At 43.6% G+C, this 22,755-nt stretch overlaps 1 protein-coding gene across 2 annotated transcripts in view; it reads right to left on the reverse strand.

Moving 5' to 3' along the window:
• The window catches only part of fam222a (family with sequence similarity 222 member A), a 103,790-nt gene that overhangs the window by 33,510 nt on the left and 47,525 nt on the right, over positions 1-22,755 (reverse strand). The window contains exon 1 of one of the 2 annotated variants that reach the window (XM_037777461.1): positions 16,717-17,873. The exons of the other annotated variant lie outside the window; for it this stretch is intronic. The gene's annotated coding sequence lies outside the window, so the exon portion shown is untranslated. Of the gene's footprint in view, positions 1-16,716; positions 17,874-22,755 lie in introns of those variants that run through there. 2 annotated transcript variants of the gene reach the window in all.

Genomic DNA, 22,755 nt, shown 5'->3' on the forward strand with positions numbered 1-22,755 from the left:
ATTGTCTTTTTGTGTTGTGTTCATTGTTTGTTGTGCTGTCATTCCTCAGCTTGGCTCCTGAACTTCAAAGAAAGGCTTATGTCAATTTTATGATGAAATGGAGTGAGCAGGCGAGCGAAAAGAGAGAGGGGGGGAGAAAACCTTCACGCAAAATGGCCCTGCCTCGAAATGTATGCTTATTAATGGGTGTTCAATAAATCAATGGAATATAATTAAATTCAAACAATGTGATTTCTTCTCTGACTTGCCGAAGCCTGACTCCAAACATCGCTCTCTGCAGGGCCTAAGGTGACCCCAATTCCCATGGTCCAAAGGACGACTCCGCCGTCTTTCACTGGAGGGTGTCAGAGATCCAATAGTCAGTCATGCATAACATTAGTGTGTTGTGAAGCCCACAAGGCAATCAAATAGTGCACCGTTGAAATGTTGACACTGATCTCATTTGATATATTTGAAGTGTGACAAAGCCATTTTTGCTCTGCTGGATATTACGGACTATAAAAGAGAGGATGACACAAGTGCTCACAGCAAAGCTTGCTGGGGAAAAAGGAAGCAGGCGTTTTTCTCCACATATTTCCTCCACATTGCAGTTTCTGTCGCTGAGACTCGGCAAGCCTTTTCCTTCACTCCATAATGTGTGCTATCCAGCTGTTGTCATCCCGCTCCCTCTCAAAGCCGGCCCTGACCATGCCAGCAGAGGGAATCCAATTGGACATAGTGGGAGGTGAGTCTGCGGTTGGTAATCACCTGCTGGCTAAAGGCACAGATGGCACAAACAGCAGCAAGATGTTGTCGTGCAGCAGCAATCCAAGAAGTCTTTCTGACAGGCCGACAGACAAACACAGAAACCTGAGAAACCCACAGCGAGCTGAGAAATCGCAGCATGCAGATTTGATGCAGAAACCTGGCAGCCAGCGAGCTACCTGAAGTGCAAAGAGTTAAAGCATCGATCCCGTGTTTTCACAGGCAAGGTCTTGGTGTCACCGCTCAATGATTGGGGAAAGTGAAAAAATAGGCAGGTTGTAATGATTTAAAATGGTAGACGCTTTCCATGACAAAAGCAGCCCGATAAGAGCTCCCGTTATCAGCGAGTTTGACCAGCCACGGAGAGAATTGAAAAGCGAGGTCATCGTGGAGATAACAGCAATATGTGGAGACTGATTACCTTTTCCTTCTCAAGTATTTTGGATACATTTCGTCGCTCCTATGATTTATTGTTGTTCGACTAAAGACATGCTTTCCTGGTTCAGGTCTCAGAACTACACTTCAAGGAGAGCACGGCTGGTCTCCACCTGCTAAGATTTACTCTTGAGCTGCTGTGACTTTAAATCTTCTGACACACTGGAGACAGTCAATTTAAGTTTCCACCGGGATTAACAGAAGATATATGCTGATACATTTAGCTACAACAGTTTGAGCGAACGTGCAACTGTCTAACAGAGCCTGTTAGCTTTTCTCTCTCAGCTAGATGAAGGAAGTTGGACGAAGTCGTTTAGTTTATTGATGTTGCTAGCAGAGATTTTTTATGGTAGTCAGGGCTCCCAACACATCAAACATATCAGAGTAAAAACGCCCCGGAGACATCCCTCTTCCTGAAGACTCCCCAGCAGATGAGCTCCTTCTGCTCTGTGTGTTACTGCTCGGTGCCTTGGTTTGTCCTTCACAAGAGACAGGTAACACTGCCAAGACCCAGTAATTAGTGCAGATGGAGACTGTAATACTCTCTTCCCCTCCCTGCAGAAATGCCAAGGGAGGCAATCTATAAATTCCTGCATATTAATGCAATTTAAAACCACTCCAGACACCTTGCTGGAGGCAGGTGATAAAAAGGTGAAAGGCAGACTATCTGGCACACAGCTGCTGATATGTCGGTGACATCAGTCCTGTCTCAGCAACTTCCTGGCCCGACACACACACACACCAAAATAACTTGATAATCTATCTCCTTTCTCAGAAAACGCTCTCTGAATCCTGACCTTAGGCCTTACAACTGGGTCTCTCTATCAATAATTAAATGGTAATCTAAAAACCCATTTTAGTTGGGTCATCTTTCTGCGCCATTGTCCCTGCTTCTCTTCTTCCTCCGTCTATTTTTTCCTCTTTCTGTAAGATCTAGTTAGAGATTCCATTAGCATGAGAGAGCAGGCTGGTAATTGTCTTCACCCTACTGAGTGATCCCTGGATAGAGGATTAGGGTGGAGAGAAAGCCCTATTTCAACTCGGAGCACAGATGCTGCCCAAAGCCACCCACTCCAGATTAGATTAGACTGCAGAGGGATGAAACCGACTCGTAACTTCAAGCAACATTAAACAGAGAGCGTGGACAGGAGGAGAAACTTTTGTTAACCTTTCACCACCAGCTGTGACCTCCCCCTTCATTTTCTTTTTTCTCTCCTCTCTTTGGAAATTTTTTTTTTTAATCTACTAATATGCTTTTCTGTTGAAAATAGGGATTGAGGGAAGGCAGCTTATAATTTTCTATCTCTCTCTCTCTGATATACACAGAGTATTTAGAGCTGAATCTCCCTAAATCATCCCCCAGGGCCACCCTGTCCGTCACTAATCTGCCTGCTGCCGCCCACTCATAAGGAGGTGTCACATTTCTGGCACTCCTCCATGGGATAAGCACTTCAAACACCAGAGCTTCTCCTCTTGACCTTTCCACGGAGATGATCGATTAAGCCCGTTGGATTTATTCCATAAACAGGCAGCCATTACATCAAAAAGGCGAGGAATTTACCTCAGAGGCAGAACTTAAAATCCATATAAGCTTCATGAGGGTTCCAATTTTTATTGGCTTTTTTCAATCCACTTCTCGCAGCACATTAATAAGCACAGAGCCTTTTCAGAGGCTGTTTTGGTATCTGAATCACTGCAGTTTCTCTACCTGTAATTATTGAAGCAAATCACAATAACAGAGTGAAATTCAACTGCTATCTGTACTCCATAAAACCTGTGATGCAGAAAAACTGTTTAGCTCTCTCCTCTGCCAGAGTGGGATAAAGTGGAGTACAAAATGACTGAAAAGTTTAAAGCAAAACAGCGCAAATATGGCTGCTTTGTTAAAAACAGTCTTCACTCTGCTTTTCACCTGTCCAGGAAGCTCTGCGGGGCAAACCAAGGAGCACCAAGGCCTAAAAGGTCTACCGCTCGCTCGCTGCATGAGCCATTAAGTTACAACACTGCAGGCTTCCTGTTTTCATGCTTGAACACTTTCTACATGCTTTCAGCGAGGACAAGACTAAACAATCTGGAGTGAAACACCAGGGAGGAGAAACCCAAGAAGACAAAGAGCAGTTCAACGACAGAATGCTTTAAACCACAACAAATCAGGCGTCACTTCCAATCCCATTTGTGAGAGTTAAAAGGAAATCTAAAACCAGTTTCATTTCACCAGAAAAAAGGGAGAGCTCCCACTGAGGAGACGGACCAGACTCCTGTTTGTGATCACAGTGGCCAGTTAGCCCTGCTTCAGCTCTGAGGGACTCCTGCTCTATGGTAATCATATCCTATTTGAATAATGAGGCAATACCGCCACTCTTGCCGCCCATTCCCCCTGCATCCTTGACTGGAGTCTTTGATAGACACTAATTCTAGCTCCATCTATAAAGCTCCTCTCATGCATTTTTAATAGAATCTATTACTTTAGGATTAAATTATAAAAGACTGTCCTCCTTAAATTTTTAATAGTTTGCATAATTGGTATCAGGGCCTGAATGCGAACCATAAAAACCCAGTTTGTACAGGACTGCGCTGCGGAACGAGCCAGACAAAACCACACGGCACCGCTGCACAAAAACCACACACATGGCATGACACTATCGCAGACGAGCACGCACCTGCACACGCTTGTGCGCGCACATGCGAGAAAGCCATTATTGCTTTGGGTTCATTGCCGTGAAGACTAAGGTGGAGCGAGCTGAGCGCTGTGAATGAAGGGGACAATAAGGTCAGGGACCATGAGAGCTGCATTTGGCTGCTGAGCTCCTGCAGGAGCCCGAGGCAGGAGGAGTCACCTGATGGAAACAGGAGTCATAAAGCAGGTGTCCATAGACACCTGCTGCCACTGATGTCAACTGTGACCACAGCACTCGCCGGGGCAAACAGCAAAAAGTACTTAGCAGGTTTACAGCCTCCCTTTGTCCCCACAGTCACCGATAACTGTGTCAGTCAGCTTAAATGGAAATGTATTTCCCTCCTCTGTTCCCGGTTCCAGGCAGATCAGCCATGAGTTAAATGTCATCTGCACTCTCTCACTCTCACTCTCTGCATCTCCGGCTCAGCTCTTTGCAACAACAGACAGAGCATACAGGAGAGCAAATGTGTCTGTGGCATCTCTTCTAAACTAGAGCCCCCTTAGAAATCTATGCACGTCACCATCCCCCAAATTAGCACCGCAGGGACACCCCCCTCACCGCCCCCGCCTGCTGGCGGCAGCTCTTTGGCATATCTGTACCGGGGAAAATATTTCACACTGTATGAATTATTAAGTGCGGGGCCAGTGCTAAGCAGTGTGGAGATAGACCAGTTATTCACAGCTCTATTGGGACGGATGCGTCGGAAACCCGGGCCGCTCGCCTATCAGATCGTTTGTCACGAGCGATAGACAATTTACAATGAGAGAATTTTTCAATTTATTCATTCTGCTGTCACTGCAGTTTTCTACCTTCCACTCAGCAACCCCCTCCTCCTTTAAGTCTGTCTCATCTGGTGAAGGGGCTCCACGCCTCAACCAACCGCCTGATACTGTTGCTTACTTTGTCTTTGGTGGAGGTGAAACATGTGCAAAAGACATGAGGAGAGTGGCTCCTGCTACTTTAATCATCTTAACTGAGGTAATGGTGTGTTGGGGACATCCTGTGACAGCTGAGGGGTTCGGGCCCCAGTGGTGAAGCTGTGGCTGACTGTGGCTCTGTGATAAAGAACAGGAAATGAGGCAGATGAGGGTGCTAGTAGGACCCCCTTTAGATACAAACAAAAGAAAGAGAACTGAATAAAACTACAGATGACTTATTTACACTGTCAAAAGCATAGATCATAAATAAATATGTTCATCTATTTGGATCTGCATTTTAATAAAATAATGTTCCCAAAGGCAAAATCATCCCAAACACAGGTCTTTCTTTTAGTTGATGGGAATCTTATTCAGGGGAGAGAAAAGGATCCCAGAGGGCAGTATCCTGCTTATTTTCACTTAAGAGGAAATGCCAAATAACAACTCCCACGCAGATAGACAGAGGACCTCAGCACAAATGTCTGGCAGACTGCAATTTCAACATTAATTACTGAAGGTGAACCGGCAGTCAAAACAGCCACAGATTTGTTTTTTGCTAACAAATACTCAATTAAAGAGGACGAAACACGGAACAGACCAGCACTCTTCCACTATTTCGAGAGATGGGAACTCAAATTCAGGAGAAACAAAACACGGATAATGTTTTCAAAATGTTTTTTTTTTTTCTTTCTTTCTAAGCTGAATATTCAAGAGAAATGGAAAATGACATCAGCAGCTTTGTTGGTCTAAATGCTCAGCGAGAGCAGTTTGACCTGTAAAGCGGCCCAGAGTGTTTCTCTATCTGTGATGCCCTTTGAAAGCCTGATGCAGACGGGTTGCACTGAATAGGCCTTGATGTGAAAGGCATAGATGTTAGATAAATGTCCTTGCAGCCAAGGCCTCTGCCCTCTTCCTGATGATGCATTCTTATACTCAAATACCCCCCTTACACACACACACACACACACACACACACACATGCACACAGACAGACGGAAACACAGACATGCAGTGCCAACAATCCCACTGAGGGCAGCATTTGTTTGGGGACAAGGTGACCCTGTTGCCTAGGGGCCTGTGAACAGGCACAATGAAGGCCTCTCATCCTGCACACACCCAGCCGGCTGTGTTGGGCCGATGTCGGGTGGAGGGGTGGGGTGTGAGGGGCATCACAACACCCTGCTACTGCAGTTTTAAAGCCCTATTCAGGAAGCCCCCTGAGATAGCTCCTTTCACACCCTGCACAGACGGAGCAAAATCCCCGCTTGTAACCCAGAGTCACGCAGTCAACAGATGGAGCAGCTATTGAGTGAAGGATCGCGCCGGCAGAGGCGGCTCCCCATCCATCCCCGCTGGAAACAATGGGGCAGCAGGTCAAGAGTGCCGTCTCCAGAAGGAGGGGTCAGGGAGGAGGGGTATGCTCCGACACAGTCGAGCTATGCGAGCACTTTGAAACTGGAGGAACTGAGAGAATCTTTTTTCTTTTTTTTTTGGATGACGGGCGGAGGGGGGGGGAGGCTCGTGGCTGGCTGCCGAGGATCAGACTCAGGTGGTGGGGGCTTGTGTGTGAATCTGGGACAGCAGTGTTTGTGTTTAACCTGCAAACAAGAACAAAAAGACATCCCTGTGTGCACACATTTGCATGTTCAGAGGAAACACAGACTCGCAGTTTAACGCACATTTCAAGGACCAACTGTTACAGACACTCGCTTGTCTTTGCGCACAAAAAGAGGGAACTTCATTGTTGATAAAAAAGCAGTGCAGTCAGTGAGGCTATATACACAGAGTAGAGAAAACCTTTACTACTGCAAAACAGTCGCAGCGCCCTCAGGACATTGTTTCATAAAAAAGTGAAGTGGATACACTTAAAACTGATGTCAAATATTACACAACCAGGCCACAAGTCTTTCTAACTATTAAAGCACATGATTAAAAAACAAATGCTTCAACTCACTGATTCCTTATTGTTCAAATATTCTCCCAGCAACATCATAGCGCCAGAATATGGTTTTATATTGTTCTGAAGTCATTACTAATGAATCAATTGGCTGTGTTTTCAAAGCAACTGCGAGAACAGCTATGAATAGCTACATGCTCAAATGCTCATGTGAGTGCACGATCACATAGATGATCACAAAGCTCCCTGTAGGGGAAAGTATATCCATTTCCATTGACCAGCAGTCCTGCTATCACGTGGCTTTGACCTGGGAGTCAATTAGTCGTCTAGGTTGCCCTGCCTCACTGGGTTTCCATGGCCAGAGACCAGACAAAGACACCAGGAAGGTAGGCCTATACGATGATCCCATATCTTTAGTATCTATACGCTGTATACATCCCAACGACTGAGCTGCCAAATACTGCCACCACATGTTCCTCATCCTTGAAAGGTTTGGTGGTTTATGGGGCCTATTTTGCACAGGAAGGCCCTCATTACAAAGCAGAAGGTGTCAGGAGCATTGCAGCAATCCTCCGTTAACAACCACTTGACAAGAAAGTACAGAGACTCAAAAAAAGACTTCCTACCACTTGGGAAATGTTCACAAATCACACCTAATTAAACACAAAAGCCTAGTCCATGAAATCAGAGTGCAGAAAGCCTTTGCAAGATAGAGGCAAGATATTTTTTCTGGGGTTGTAAGAAACATACATTTGTGCAAGGACACCGTTATTTCATTCTGTTTCCTTCAAACAAATTGTCAGCTAAGTACAGAGGGACAAAGGGTCGAGCTGTAATTCTTCCTTTCCTAGGTCAGACCACAATACATCAATGGTTTGCCATTTCAGGATATGCCGCTGTTATGCTGTTTGAGCCCAGAATTGGAAAAAAAAATAAAGCCTGTTCCGACCATGCTGAAAGGGATCAATAAGTGCATAGAAAAAGAAAATGGCCATAAACACAGAGGCTTTTATTCAGAGTGCCGCGATGCAGATGAAAGCACAGAAAGCACCTGGAGAGCAACGCTGAGAGCGGCAGAAGACAAGAGAGCCCACAGAGTTATCAGGTGGGGCCAGAGAGCGCTGGCTATATTCAGACCTCGGCACCATCCATCTCCACAGCAGCTATTAGATTTCTAATATTGTTGGTTTTAAGGAGGCTCGGCTTTCCTGCCACAATGAGGCGGATTCAGCCCCAGTTTACCCCTTTTCCTTTTCAGTGTGGTCTCACAAGGTCCTCTCGGTTTTCAGCAAACAATACCGCGGCCCTTATTTAAAAGATTAATAGGATGCTGTCTTGGCAGAGAAGCAATCAGTGAGGTTTCTGTGACAGCAGAAAAAGTGTGAAAACAAGGCAAAGAGGAGAGACCATTGTCACAGTTACCAACTGGCTGCCGCAGCTCAATTGAGATAGCTGCGGCTTTCAAGCCCAGCTGTCAATCACAGCAGCCAGCATCAATGGGGTAAATTTAAATGATAAAACGATAAGTCATGAGCAGGCGATTTCCTTGTCATCGGGACAGGGGCTGTTTGAGTGTAACCCACTATGGGTGGAGAGATTTCACCGCAGCCATATGGAATTTGGTTTTTGCCTCGAGTTGCTGGCTTCGCCCCTCAATCATGACAGAATGTGTAATCACCAAATGTCTTCCTCTCAATCCCTGTTACAATTGGCAGCACGACACTGTCACCAGAGATGGGGGAACAAAATGGAAAGCTGACTAAAAGACAAGCTTTAAGTGACACTTAATTTGAGATATCCAGGCATTCTCTCAGCTCCAGTAAACAGGATCCATCAAACTTCGCCCAGAGCCGGTATGAGTGTGCAGCTGTCTGTGGGGAGCGGCACAGTATGCCTGAGAGGCCCTCAGTTACTGAGAGGACTGATGAAGAAATCAAGTGCTTTAAAAGTTCCTAAAAACAACAAGGAGAGGCACAGGAATGATAATGACACTTTTAAAGAGCAAATTTTCATCTCATCCATGTCTACAGCAACGCTCAAAGCTTTTTAAAGACAAACCCACTAAAAAAAAAAAAGCATGACAGAAGCTAATGACAGCCTCAGAGAAGACGACAGAGAGGGTAAAAAACCCACAAGTGAGCTGGAAAAGAAGTAGGAGAAAAACACTGAACAGCTGCTTTCTCCCTTCTTCCCTTTGCTCATCCCAGGAGAGAGTCCCATGCGATCTCCCTGCTCCTAGTTTGTGGCTGACAGAGGGGACCGCAGCTCTGTTCATCTCCCCACTCACACGGCTCTGTGCCCCCCCCGCCGCCGCCCGCCTCGCCGCCGCTCCGCTGCCAGGAGGAAGAGATGGTGGGGAGGGAGAGCGGGGGGCTACATCAAGGAGAGACTCTCCCAGTGGGTTCTCGTCAGTTCCAGGCCATTGCACCTTGCTCGCTGGGATTTTGTTTACACACACACGTGCACACACATGCAGAGGGAGGCAGATGACTATTAATGGATTCGATAATGTGGTGTGTGTTTTTGGCTGTACAGTCGCAAGTTTTGTTTTTTAAGAACTGTTGTAATAATGTGAATCGTTTCAGTGACAGATCACTGGAAGTAAAAAAAAAAATAAGTTTGATGCCTCACAGAGCTTATTTAAGTGGCACAGGAGTAGATAACGTCCAATCAAAACCCAGTGATACGGTTGATGTGGTCAGTGGTAATGTGCAGCCAAAAGGCCTGACACACTTTCATGGTCTTTGGGGACGAGCAGAGAGCGGCAGGCTGCCCCTGTGCGTTCAGTCTCTACAGATGTTGCCTTGGAGAGCGGCTGACTGGCTGGCTGCGGTGACAGCTGGACAGCTGTTCCTATAGACGCAGCCACAGAAGCATGCCACGGAGATGGGGGTGGGGAGACGGCGCTGTATGTTTAGTTTATCTGTATGAAGTTCCCAGAACGTGCAGAGCTGTCACTCTCAGCAATGGTGCATGAGCCTGGATAAGGAAAGATGGCACCGAACGGGATATGGAGAGAGAGCACAGATGGGTAAATATCAGACACGGCTGACATTATTTGAAGAAGCTCCATTAAACAAAACAGATTTTTTTTTTGTGAATTGTAATTTGTCTATCCAAAAGTGAACAGTCTAAAGCAACACCAACCGGCTACACTGGCATAAGTCAAAACATTTCATTTGATCCACGAGGTCTGTTTGAGCAGCCGCGACTTTTTTTTAATCATCATAAACAAGTAAAAGTTTAATATGAACTTCACAGGGACTCTCAAATTAATTTTTTACTTCTTCATAAAAAGAGGGGAGGAAAAAAATCTATTTCCAACAGCAGAGAGGATAATTGGCTAAGCATTAAAACGACTCTGGACTTTGTGCCAACATCAGTGGCTGACGGTGATGAAAGGCAGTTTAAATTGGGGTCATGTTCAGATATTATACCTTCATCCTGCCACTTAAAAACACAGTTACCTAAAATTATGGAGACCTGCTGGAGAACAGTGCAAGTTAACGGCAGCCTATAGATTAACGTCGTGACTGAGGAGTAAGATTCGAAAAAAGCAGTTGAAAAAGAATTGAAATGTTGGAAAACACTCAGCGGTATTAAATGTTGTCACCTGCTGAATAAACACGCTGCAAATCATGAGTTAAACAGCTTGGATTGACGCCAGTCACTTCCGCCAAAACTCTCTTTTCCTAAGCAGGCAGGCTATTTATTATGCCACAAAAGGTCAGCAATTTGTCCAACTCAATAAAAATGTTAATAAAACTAAGAGCTCACAAGAAGAAGCACTCACAGCCTCTGGTCGCCCATCAAAAAACGGGAATATGTGACATGTGTGTGTGTGCAGAACAGATGCATCTATTCTAATGCAATGCTGCCACTGCAGCATTACATAGGTCAAAGGTTGGACAGCATCAGCTATCTAGCTGGAAATATAGCTTTGGCCTCGTCGTAATCCCGGTCAAATTCCACCAACTGCTCAACGCAAAACAGATATAAACACATTCTGACAAACACATGCACACAAATCGACAACAACCAGGAGATGATAAGCACCTCACACACCAAAATCTCCAGTTCCAGCTTGCACCCTCAACCCACTCTGCTAAATAAATGAAAAGACCCATTAGGCAGATTTCAAAGGCCGGCAGTGGGCTTGTAATTATATATCAAATCTTTTAGAGGAAAAAGGTGATTACTCTGGATGCAAGTCTGGAAGTGGGTGGGGGTGGGTTATTGCTAAGCAACCAGTCATTATCCTCCAGAGTGGAGCGAGGTGACCGGCCATCCGTCTAACTCCGGTGGCTTGCCTGGCTCCTGTGCAAACTCCCCCACCCCCCGCCTCTATCCTCCCTCTTTTCCTCCGCCACTCTCTCTCCCCCCTTCCTCGCTCTCTCGCTCTCTCTCTGCCGTCTCCCCGTCCGAATACAAACAGAGATAAAGAACGCTGCAATCGCTCTTGACACACAAATAGGTTAACACAATAAAGCCGGCTTTGCCTGGCTCACTCGAGGGAGGAAAGCAATTCCAGCAGCAGGCAGGAGGTAATAAAACAGGGCTAGGAGTGTGTGTGTGTGTGAGTGTGTGTGTGTGTGTGTCCATACATGTCCTCATGTCAATGTTCCTATGTTTTTGTATGTGAGTGGAGGCAGGCACACAGAAGCTCTTTGGCCTCGGGGCCTAATATCCCTCGGATTTCCAACCCTTTCTTGACACAAATAATGAGACGGGAGAAAATGACGGAAATTCCAGGCTGCTCCTCCATTTAGATTAAGGAAATGGTTGCAACTATATAGCTGACCTGTATCAGCCCTATACAAACACATAAACGGTTCCCTATGGGTTATATGCTTGTAAATGGTCTCCGGCTTGGTTAAAATTCAACAAGTAAATTGAATGAGTTTTATCTGTGCAAGCCTCAGCTTACTCTCCCTGATGCGGCTGCCAGGCCTGGCAATAAATGATAAAAATCTCCAGAGTTTTATTAAATCGTGTTGCATTCACGCTGAACTCAGGGAAAATGGTGAGGTGGCTTCTGCAATTACAATCCGGACCAGACAACATTGTTTTCTCCAGTCAGTGGAAATTTCATTACCTTCCAGCAACCGCCTTAGAGTTGGGTAATAGCCTCTTTTTGTCACAGACACAAACCGTCTGTGGGAGGTGTGACACCCCATAAGTGTTATCCATTTGCAACAATATGCATCTAGCCAGTCACAGTCCGGATGCTGGTCAGCATAATGTGCACCGTTATTCAGTGATATGGAGGAACTGAATGGAGGAAACAGCGGTCAATAGCTAATTCCTGGATTGACTGTGGTGTAATCAAATGCATCGAACCTTAATACATCCATACAGCTGACTGTATCTCTCCTCCAGGCTATTATAGACAGATGACGTGGGTCACACATGGCCTCGTCTCTCGCAAATCAATAAATAGAGAGAGGGCGAGCACGTTTTTTCCTTGTGGAATGACTCAACTGTGAAGAAACCCCAATTAAAGCTTGTGGAAAAAGTTTCACACGTTTAGGTCATACAGGATAGCCATTTGTAAGTGTCAATCAATTCCCCTGCTTTTTACCCGCTGTTCCTTCAACCAGGTAATCAAACAGCAGAGATGTAAAGTGGTGGCCATCGCCAACAGGGAATAAATTACCAAAGCATGACAAGAAAACACCTTATCTGTCTGATGTATTTCCAGCTTCTGCAGAAAAAGCTACAAAGCCCGAGGGAGAGCAGTCAACCAAAATGCAGGGAGATGGAGATTAGGATGATGTGCAGTTCCTTGTTCCATTAAAGTTTGATCTTCCTCAATAGCCGAGGAGAATCAGATATCTCCCATTCAAGATTAAAGTACACCAGCATAGAGGGAGAGATTAATCAGAGGCCTGCATGAGATAAAACAGCCTTGCTTCTGGCAGGGAAAACAGTGGCAATAAAGAGTTCAGCTGATAATGTGAAACATGGCGAGGCACAATAGCAAATCAAACAGCGTGCACGGGCCTCCAAAACAAATCAAAGCGCGGACCAGACTGCGATACAGTGGGTGAAGCAGTACAGCCGGGGCTGATCTGATAGTAACCAAGGCCTTCATTTTATTACTGGTTGAGGTTGAGGAGGGCACACTGAGGATTTTCCCATGTTGCTCACTGTCGCCAGGCTCTCATTCCCTCTCCTCCTCCTCCTCGCCTTGAGATCAATGGCGCTGGGGTGATTTCACAGCAGCCTGCACTGTCACCCAGAACAAATCAATGTGACCATGAGGAAGGCAAGAGCGGCATTGTTTTTAAGGAGAGCAAATTCGCTGTTGGAGAGCTTGTCAGATTTGCTTTATTCTCTTTCTTCTACCGAGAACACTTTGGAGGGAGCATGCCTCCCCTCACTTTTCTGGCTGGGTTATGGAGCAGACTATAAACTGCATAGCCTCTCTATACTCGTGTACTCATTAACCACATATAAACTGCACACTTCCTGTTGACCATATTTCACACGCATCAAACAAAAAAAAAATGGACTGGCCGTGCTAACCTTTCCAAATTAAAAGCTATACATTAACCTCGGGGCCTGGTGAGACGTGACTTCCACTCAGTCTGACAGGGGGTGAGAGGGGAGGAGAGGGAGGAGGTCAGAGGATCGCTGCTGTCCGTCATGCGCTAAGTGGCTACAGATAACCCTGATGAAGAGCTGCCAACGTCTACCGCCACAGCAGATCGGATCACATGAGCAGACCTGTGGTCAGGTGAACCTTTTTACTACAGCCTAAACAACAGGAAATCAACTGCAGGGTAACGAGCAGAGAACCACACGGCGTCTCGCTAACATATACTGTAGCACTCATCAGAAACACTGCAGGGGTGCTTTTATGCAGTCACATGCCCGTAGTCTATATTTGTGTAGCTACTCAAACATGCTTGAATTGAAATGCTTGAGCTCCTTTTTATGAAAACAAGATGCCTGCACTCTGTTTTTTTTTAAGTTGTAGACAACCACTGACACATTTCAGTCAATTTGTAGTTATAGTTTATAGATATAGTTTGCAGTTTGATATATTGTAGCAACTAACTTCAAACAGAACCATTCCTGCTAATCCTGCCTGCACATTTAATACAAAAACCCCATCAGCACCATCATCACTGCTGGAGACGCTTTCACCTCTGTTCATTCACAGACTGGCTGAAGGGTGTGTTTGTTTCTCCGCAATCATTTCTGCGAAATGCTTTTGTTTTATGTCACTTTTTTTCCCATCCGCGCTCTGTCTCCACATCCTGATGTGCAAGACAAATCTCGCTGCAGGGACAACAGAGTTTATATTAAATCATGTAATATTGTAAAGTACAAGAAAGGGCACGTCTCTTTTGTTTGCCTGCACATGAAAAAGTGTTAAAACAAGGACTGTTGTAGACTTTTTCCTGAAGTGAAACACTTTGATCAGGCATCTAATGAGCTGCCGGTGACATGGCTTTGAGAGAGAAAACGTTCGTGTTGCTTAAAGTGTCCGATGATATTAAGAAGTAAGACGCTTCGTGCTTTTCTAGGATATCAGATAATCTAAGAATGCTCGTCTTTTTCTTTTCTTTGACAGGAGGAGAAAATGTTTCTCATGATTATTTACATCTACAGTATATTATTTCCTATAAATGGAGTTTGTGGACAGTGAATCTGTTTAAAAATCACTTTCATTAATAGAGTCCACACAAGAATGGACATGCATAGCTTAAGACACTTCAGGGGTGGGTAGCTCTTAAGTAACACACACACCCTCTCTCTCTCACACACACACACACACACACACACACACATCTGTATCTACTATTTTAGTCATCTTAAGTGCCAAAATGAGTTTTGCAGCCTCTGGGTAGGTGTTGAGACAATCAAACCATGCAGGGATTAAAAAAGATTAATACACAGCGCAGGAAATTAAACTTCAGTGACTTTAACGATATTCATGAGTGGAGCTCACTTATTCACTTCAGGCAGGCGCTTTAATAAGCAAAGAACACAGTAAGGAACCCAAACGCTATCAATCAATCACGCTGATATGCAATTTGAGTTGCAAATTGATAAAAAAAACGTCAGCCTTCTTCTGGTGTATTAAGCCTACTTTTATTAATAAAACGCTCAAATTTGTTCTCCACCTCCCAGCTGTAGAGTAAATTAGATTTTGGTAATTTAGGTTTTCATAATTTTTTATCAGCAAGTAAAGTAGAAAAGAACAAATTGCTGATGTGATCAGGATTTATGCAACACAAGTTTTAAACCTACGAGATTATTTTGTGGATTTTTACTTTTGTTAGAGTGTTGATAGTAGAGAGCAACAGGAAACATGGTGAAAGCCAGAGGAAGATGAAATGCGAGTAAAGTCTTGCAGCAGGATACTTGAAGGTCCAATGTTACAGGGGAAAAAAAACACATCTAACAGCAAGCCAGAAAATAAAAGCGGCAAAACAAGAGCTACAAACTCCAAAAGGTAATTCAGTGACCTAGATATTAAAGCTTTTCTGCCATTCTGTTCTCCCCTGCCTTGTCCAACCTTCATGTTGAGTTAAGGCAAGCATTATGCTGGGAAGACTATTTGTTTAGGTGAGGAGCAGCCGCAGAGCTAATATGAGCACAATTTGCTCAGCAGGTCATAGGCGCAGAGTGGAGGAAGTAAATGAGGCAGTTCTGCCCCCTCGGGTGCAGCCCCTGCCTCATACATCACTGGATGTTTTATTCAATACAGCCAGGATGGCAGGTGCCCTGACTGTGGGGGCGCCTGCCCTGCTGTAGGGGCCCATATTACATTCAGCATAGCTGCCTGTCTGCGGGGCTGCCGGGTGAGAGAATGACTGGAGCCAGCGAGGAAGATAAATTTTGAGGATGCTTGTAGTCTAATGATAAAACATACTGTGTGCAGCCTTTTTCACTGCACAGTCAGCATAATGTGCAGGCTCATTTGTGTGCAGCAGTGTGAGCGATGAAGCTAAATATTGCAGAGCAACCTCAGCAACCCAGGAGGGCTCAAAGTTCACAGGAGTGGAAAACAGCCTAAACTTTATCAGCAAAGCATTCACATTCAAATAAAAAAACGTCAGTTGTGGCTCAGAGGGTAAAGCAGGTTGTCCACCAATCGGAAGGTTGGTGGTTCGATCCGGGTCACATGTCGATGTGTCCTTGAGCAAGACACTTAACCCCAAATTGTGTGAGTGAAAAAAAATGTCTGAATGAGTATTTAGATTAGATCCTGATGGGCAAAGTTGGCACCTTATCAGCCTCTGCCATCAGTGTATGAATGTGTGTGTGAATGGGTGAATACTGACATGTAGTGTAAAGCACTTTGAGTGGTCAGAAGACTAGAAAAGCGCTTTATAAATGCAAGTCCATTTACCATTCAAGATGATCAGATTTTTCTGTTTGAGGACACATTTAGCTGAAGAATCCACAGGACAATGACAAATGGCCCTCCAGACCTCAATGCAGCAGCACACAGCAGCATCATGCATGTCTGCAAAAGCTCATAGAGTGAAAAGTTTTATCTCTTAAGCATTTCCCTTGATAAAAGCCTGTCACAATATGCAGGCACGCTATAAAAAGAGATTGTATATCATTAACTCTCCAGGGTGAACAATCACTAATTGCAGCAGTCACTAGTCCCCCTCCCTGCACGCAGTGACGCACAGATGAGAGAAATTCGCACCTTTAGCTCTGAGCAGCAACTCCTCCAGTGCCACATACAGACTCCTGCCTGTGGTGCGATATACCCTCTCGACAATACACTTTAATTGCTACCCGTACTTGAAAAAGACCAATATTACACATCAAAGCAGTTTCCAAAGCCATTCGGGAGCGGCTCTCTCTAACAAGTCGATTTTACAACACTTCCTTTATTATGGGTCACGCATGGAAACAAAGGGGTTTAAATGGGAGACATCGTTATGTTGGGCAGCATTTTTACAAACATTCATTATTGTCTTGCTGTTCCTCTGTTTACCATCCCAAAAGGATACAATAATGACCCCAAAACCATTCTGCAAAAACTTGGGAGAGAAATAAAAAATCTATTTACCATAAATTGCTCCTTGGTGCAGACTAGAACTCCATGCAGATTGTAGCATTCACTGATTCAATCTGCCTCATTACTTCTGTGGTCCAAATAATTAAAAAGGATTCATTCTGTTTCTCCAGAAAAAATCCAGCAGCTTCTTCGTCGATGTGGATGAAGTTTATCCTCCTCTTCTTCCGATAATATGCAAATAAACCCCAAGAATTAGATCCCACACTCTCAGCCTCTAGCATGCAAAGTTAATAAGCTTTGCCTTTTTTCTCTCTCGACTCGGCTGCCAATTTTTTATCGAGGGGCAAAAGCGCAGGTCGGCGATTTCAGGAGCGTCCTCGGAAGGATTTACGCACCAAAAGCTCTTCTTGGTTTTCACTGTTTAGCCTCCGGAGTAAAGTAAAAAAGGTCCTGGTTGCTCTTCTTCTTTTCGCTTGTAAGATATCTCCAGAATAACACAAGTGGTGATCGAAACACTGGCTACGCAGTATTCCCAAATCCACCGCTGTTACGCACGGGTTGAAAGTGCTGCTCTCTTCAAGACGACCTTATAAATGTATCATGCGACTGTTTGTGATATTATCGAAGCGATATTGTGTGAAGGGACCCCTGAAAGAGATGAAGGCTGGGCCAAAGCTGCTGCCTGGAATATCCTATAAACTGTAGCGATGGTATAAATCCCGGTGATCAGCCTCCTCTCTGCTCCGTCCGTCACTTTCTCCTCCGAGATGTCTCCGGATTCAGACTCTTCCTCCAGCTAATGCTGTGGAAGTAACGTCGCTTAGTAACGTCGCTTAGCAACGCTCCGATAACACTCTCTTTTGGTTGTATTAACCAAAAACAAGAGATGGTTTTAGGTCTGATAATAAAGAGCTAGCTGCTTCAAGGCAGCTCCGGGATGCGGTCCTGCCCTTGTGCCGAGCTGCCGAGACTGACAATAACCCGGAACGCTGCAGACTGTCAGGCTGCTCAGACCGCCCACCGACCAATCACTGCACTGAGGGAATAGAAACATTCCCACGGGTTGGCCAATCATCGCTAATTGAGGACTGTTACCATAGAGATCCTCGGCGTCCAAGCGTCTAAAACCACGTTGTTTAAAAAAACCCGTCTGATGTAAATTGTCATGGCAGAATGCAGATTGAGATCTTTAAAGGTCCCATATTATAAAAAAAAGTGAGATTTTCATGTTTTTTTTATTATAAAAGCAGGCTTAAGTCCTATATAAATACTGTGAAAGTATCGAAACACTCAATCCACAGATAAATACACACAGCCCGTATTTAGAAACTGTGCGTTTGAAACAAGCCGTTAGGATTTCTGTCCATTTGTGATGTCACAAATATACAATATTTAGACCTTTTACACAGTTTTAAACATAAACATTCTAAATGTGTCCCAGTTTATTCCTGGTTGTTTATTTGCGGAAAAAAAGAAGAAAAAAAACACCGTCTGATGTAAATTGCCGTGTGAGAATGCAGATTGAGATCTTTAAAGGTCCCATATTATAAAAAAAAGTGAGATTTTCATGTTTTTTTTTTATTATTATAAAGTAGGCTTAAGTCCTATATAAATACTGTGAAAGTATCGAAACACTCAATCCACAGATAAATACACACAGCCCGTATTCAGAAACTGTGCGTTTGAAACAAGCCGTTAGGATTTCTGTCCATTTGTGATGTCACAAATATACAATATTTAGACCTTTTACACAGTTTTAAACGTAAACATTCTAAATGTGTCCCAGTTTATTCCTGGTTGCAGTGTATGTGAATGTCTTCAGCTGACAGGAAGTAAACATGGACCCAAACGTTGTTTATTTGCGGAAAAAGAAGAAAAAAAACACTGCCTGATGTAAATTGCCGTGGCAGAATGCAGATTGAGATCTTTAAAGGTCCCATACTATAAAAACAAGGTGAGATTTTCATGTTTTTTTTATTATAAAAGCAGGCTTAAGTCCTATATAAATACTGTGAAAGTATCTAAATGCTCAATCCACAGATAAATACACACAGCCCGTATTCAGAAACTGTGCGTTTGAAACAAGCCGTTAGGATTTCTGTCCATTTGTGATGTCACAAATATACAATATTTAGACCCTTTACACTGATTTAAACGTAAACATTCTAAATGTGTCCCAGTTTATTCCTGGTTGTTTATTCGCGGAAAAAAGAAGAAAAAAACCCCCCGTCTAATGTAAATTGCCGTGGCAGAATGCAGATTGAGATCTTTAATCACTCGTTTATTCTTATCAGCAGCTAGTTAAAGGTTAAAGGCGCCATCCCTGCATGGGGAGACTTGTGCTCTGCAGACGTGCCTCTGAGCAACACACTGAATAACTTCCAATGCTGCTCTGGAACGGCTCTACAGGGAGACATAAAGTATTATCATGCAACCAGAATGCAATCCAATGTGATTAGCATGCAGAATTAATCTACTGTTTATGAATTGGCGACTGTAAAATGCTATTTAACTTAATTGGTTTGAAACTCCTATAGGAGAAATATTCCATAAGCCTGGCAATAATCAGTTTATAATATCAAAGATTGCCTGCTGTGTGAACATCAGCGTTTATTGTCCTTTATGAGCTCAGATTTATTAAGAGATCTATGCATCACATGCACTTTTTGTCTACGTAATGTTTTCAGTCTTTCAACAACTGACCTAAATGTATTTAAGACAATCTTTTTTTAAAAAAGGATGACATGTGTGACTGTCTACTTAACTTTGCAGCATTCGTTCACTGTCACCTCCAGCTTATATGAGTCACAGGAAACCTTGCAAAACACCTTTTTTTGCAAACTGTCATTACAACCGTGGGGAAGTGGAGGGTTTACTGTGACAGAGGCCCTTAGCATTCCTCTTCTTCTTGCCGGCTGTGTCCGGTGCACACAGACCCCGGGACACACAAAGGCAGTACAAGCAATCACACATCATGGACTCTCATAATAAGCTGACGCTGGGAAGTGGGTGATGCAGCACTCAGCTTATGCCAGTGCTGATAAGAGCCTGAAAGTATTACCTCGGTCTGGCAGCCCGCTCCAAGAAATCCATCCTGAGCCAGGTCATCAATTCTGCCCTATCTGATTGCTCACCAATCCCTGGCAGCTCCATGTCGCCGTCCTGGCTTCTGCCTTTGAAATTCTCTCTATGACTTGCACTTTCATGCTAGTTCTTTCACAGAGAAATAGGTACATACTACATACTGTATATACATATGGGGTCTTTTGTGTGGCCTTGACAAAAAATAAAACCGTGAAAAGAGTGCCCGGGGAGGTAAAATGATGATGCCTGACTTCTCTTAAATGTATTCCCTGCAATCACATCTCCCCCTCATTGCTGCAGTGGACCTAAAGAGCATACATTAAAGCCTGTGGAGTTCAATCATATCACCTACGCCGTGCGGCTACACAGTCAATCAAACAGACGAACAATTAATTGAAAAATACTCAACCAGAGCTGCGTTGTGCTCCAGTGAGGCAGGCAGGCAGGCAAATAAGCCATTTGATTAGCTGATAAGCAGATGACTCAACAAACATTCAAGGCATGTTTACTGTGGTTTGATTAGAGTACGCCCAATACGCAGAAGATTGGACACAAATGCGTTGTGAAAACACTCAGCTGTTCCAATCCCCAAGGCAGCATGAGGGCACATAAAAACAATGAATTATTTATGGAGGAGACTAGCAAAATATCACAGTGGATAATTTTCTGTGGGCTATATTAAATGCAGTTTTCAAAATAATGTGTCTGAGTCTCTGCATTCCCAATGACAGGATCTAGAGCCTGGAGATTGGATATGAAATCATGTTAGATATTTCCCTGCCAAGAAACCCACGAGCCTTTTACTAAAACACCAAAGCAAAGGTTATTCATATGCTAATTGGGCATCCTAGTATTGTACTGTAGTATTAATTTTAATGGAGAAAATCTGGGGAGCCCCTTTTCTCCTTCAACATGAATGCAATAGAGAGTTCAAGTCTTGCCTCCCATCCCAGTTACCTCCTGCTCCACTGGCCTCCGTAGGACCGAGACCAGTCTCTGTAGTGCAGAGGACAGTGATTGGCCTCTGTAGGACAGAAACCAGTCTTTGTAGGACCAGTGATATATATATAAATAAAGCGAATAAACATTTTCCCCAAAATGTCTTTGTAAGAGATCACATAGATCATAGCCCAACTTAATTTCTTCATGATTCACTACCAGTTCCCTTCTCTCAGCATCATATTTCGGACAGTAGAGCATAACGTGTTATAATGTTTCTTCCTGATTACAAAATTCACACCTTCCTGTATTATGATTTCCCAATGTAAATAATGTACTTGCCCAAAATGTGACCTAGATATTACTGTTTCCTTTCTCAGGGTTCTCATTCTGCTTGTCATCGTACCTACTTATCTTTGAATACTGTATAACCACCTTCCTGTTCTTTCTTCTTCCCACTGCTTTTGCTACTTTTCTTTCAGCTTTTGCTTAATTGTGGTCTTCATTTTCGTTTTGCAAAAGGGTACTGTGATGTCAATCTGATTTGTTTTTGTGGCTTCCTTTGACACTTGCCAGCTAATTAATTTCCTTTAATTCCTATATGTGCCGGTATCCATACAAATGTTGTATCTAGTCCCATCTTTGCTGTATCTCCTCTTTTACCCGACAAACCCGAGTTCAGCTAAGCTATGTGTTAAAACACTGCTTTTAAAAACGTCCTAAAATGCTGTGGTGGTCATTTTTCCGAATTGTTTCTATAAGACGAGGCCTTAACGCTACTAAAACAAAACTCCAAGTGTATTTTGTCCAAACAATGTTTGTTTAGCAATGATTTCAATATTTTAGTTACAAAATCAACTTTTTTTTACTTTATAATATTTTTGACTGTTTTTATATTAAATATACATACTTGACTTTGGATTTTTTGTTATCTTATTTACACTGTTATTGATCTTATTTGTTATTATCTAAGTTTTACTTGATCATATTTCATTATTATAATAAAACTAGTCCATTTGGAGTCAAAAATATACAATTTAGTTGTGTTGCATATTACTGATCTCCTGAACTAGCTTACAGCCTAATTGTGTACATAAAGAAATTCAGACATAATTCAGACTTTGATAATCACAAACCATCGTTTTCGTCTCATGAGGTTAACACGGGATACTGTGGTTACACGGCAAGGACACTCTCAGGAAGTGACGACGTTAATTACTGCTCAGTACGTCTGAAAAGATAAATACTACTATTTATTCACACAATCTGGGGTGGATTAATGCACAGGCTGACCTAGGCTGCAGCCTAGGGGCCCCATGTTTGCAAAGGCCCCCAGATTGGCCATATTATTCTTAATTATTTAAATATCTGTCAGAACAAAAACAAAAAACGTAACCCCTATTGGCCCATAAGAAACATTAAAGAAATTAAGGGGCACATTTACCCAATCAGCTGACCTTATGAACCTGGCCCCATGATGTGACCAGGTTCATAAGGTCAATTTTTCAATAACGTCAAGGTTTTCAAATAATACCTCACTACTGGACAGAATAGCGGTAAAATTAAAATATGATCACAGCGCACAAAAACAAAAAGCACAACGGCTGAAAGAAGACCAAGATCTATTAAAGAAAATCCCTTTTAGTTTAGATTAAAGCCTGTCTCAATGTGTGTTTGTATATGCCTGTGCTCCCCGAGTGTGTACGTGTGGGCCGTGTAATATTCCTAGCATACTTTTGCACATGGCACTAAATTACTCTTTCTGGTAACGTTAAAGCATGATGAGTAAGGGTGGGGGCCCATATAAAGAGTAGCTGAGGGGCCCCTGACCATCTAAATCCGCCACTGATGATCAAAGGATGTTTGCTTTGTCTCAGATATTAGCTGTGGTTCAAAATGAAAGAACTGACTATTAAGGAAAGCCTTTGGCATGCCTCATCTGAAAGAGGGTTCACAATACCAATAAATCAAGGTTCAGCTTCAGTAAAAACCACTGCAGCGTTTGTTTGAATGGGGCATCTCATAAATAAAGCTCTTATACGCCCCATCCAGCACTAACATTAGTGT

This window comes from Sebastes umbrosus, chromosome 8 (genome assembly GCF_015220745.1).
Source record: "Sebastes umbrosus isolate fSebUmb1 chromosome 8, fSebUmb1.pri, whole genome shotgun sequence".
Classification (NCBI taxonomy): domain Eukaryota; kingdom Metazoa; phylum Chordata; class Actinopteri; order Perciformes; family Sebastidae; genus Sebastes; species Sebastes umbrosus.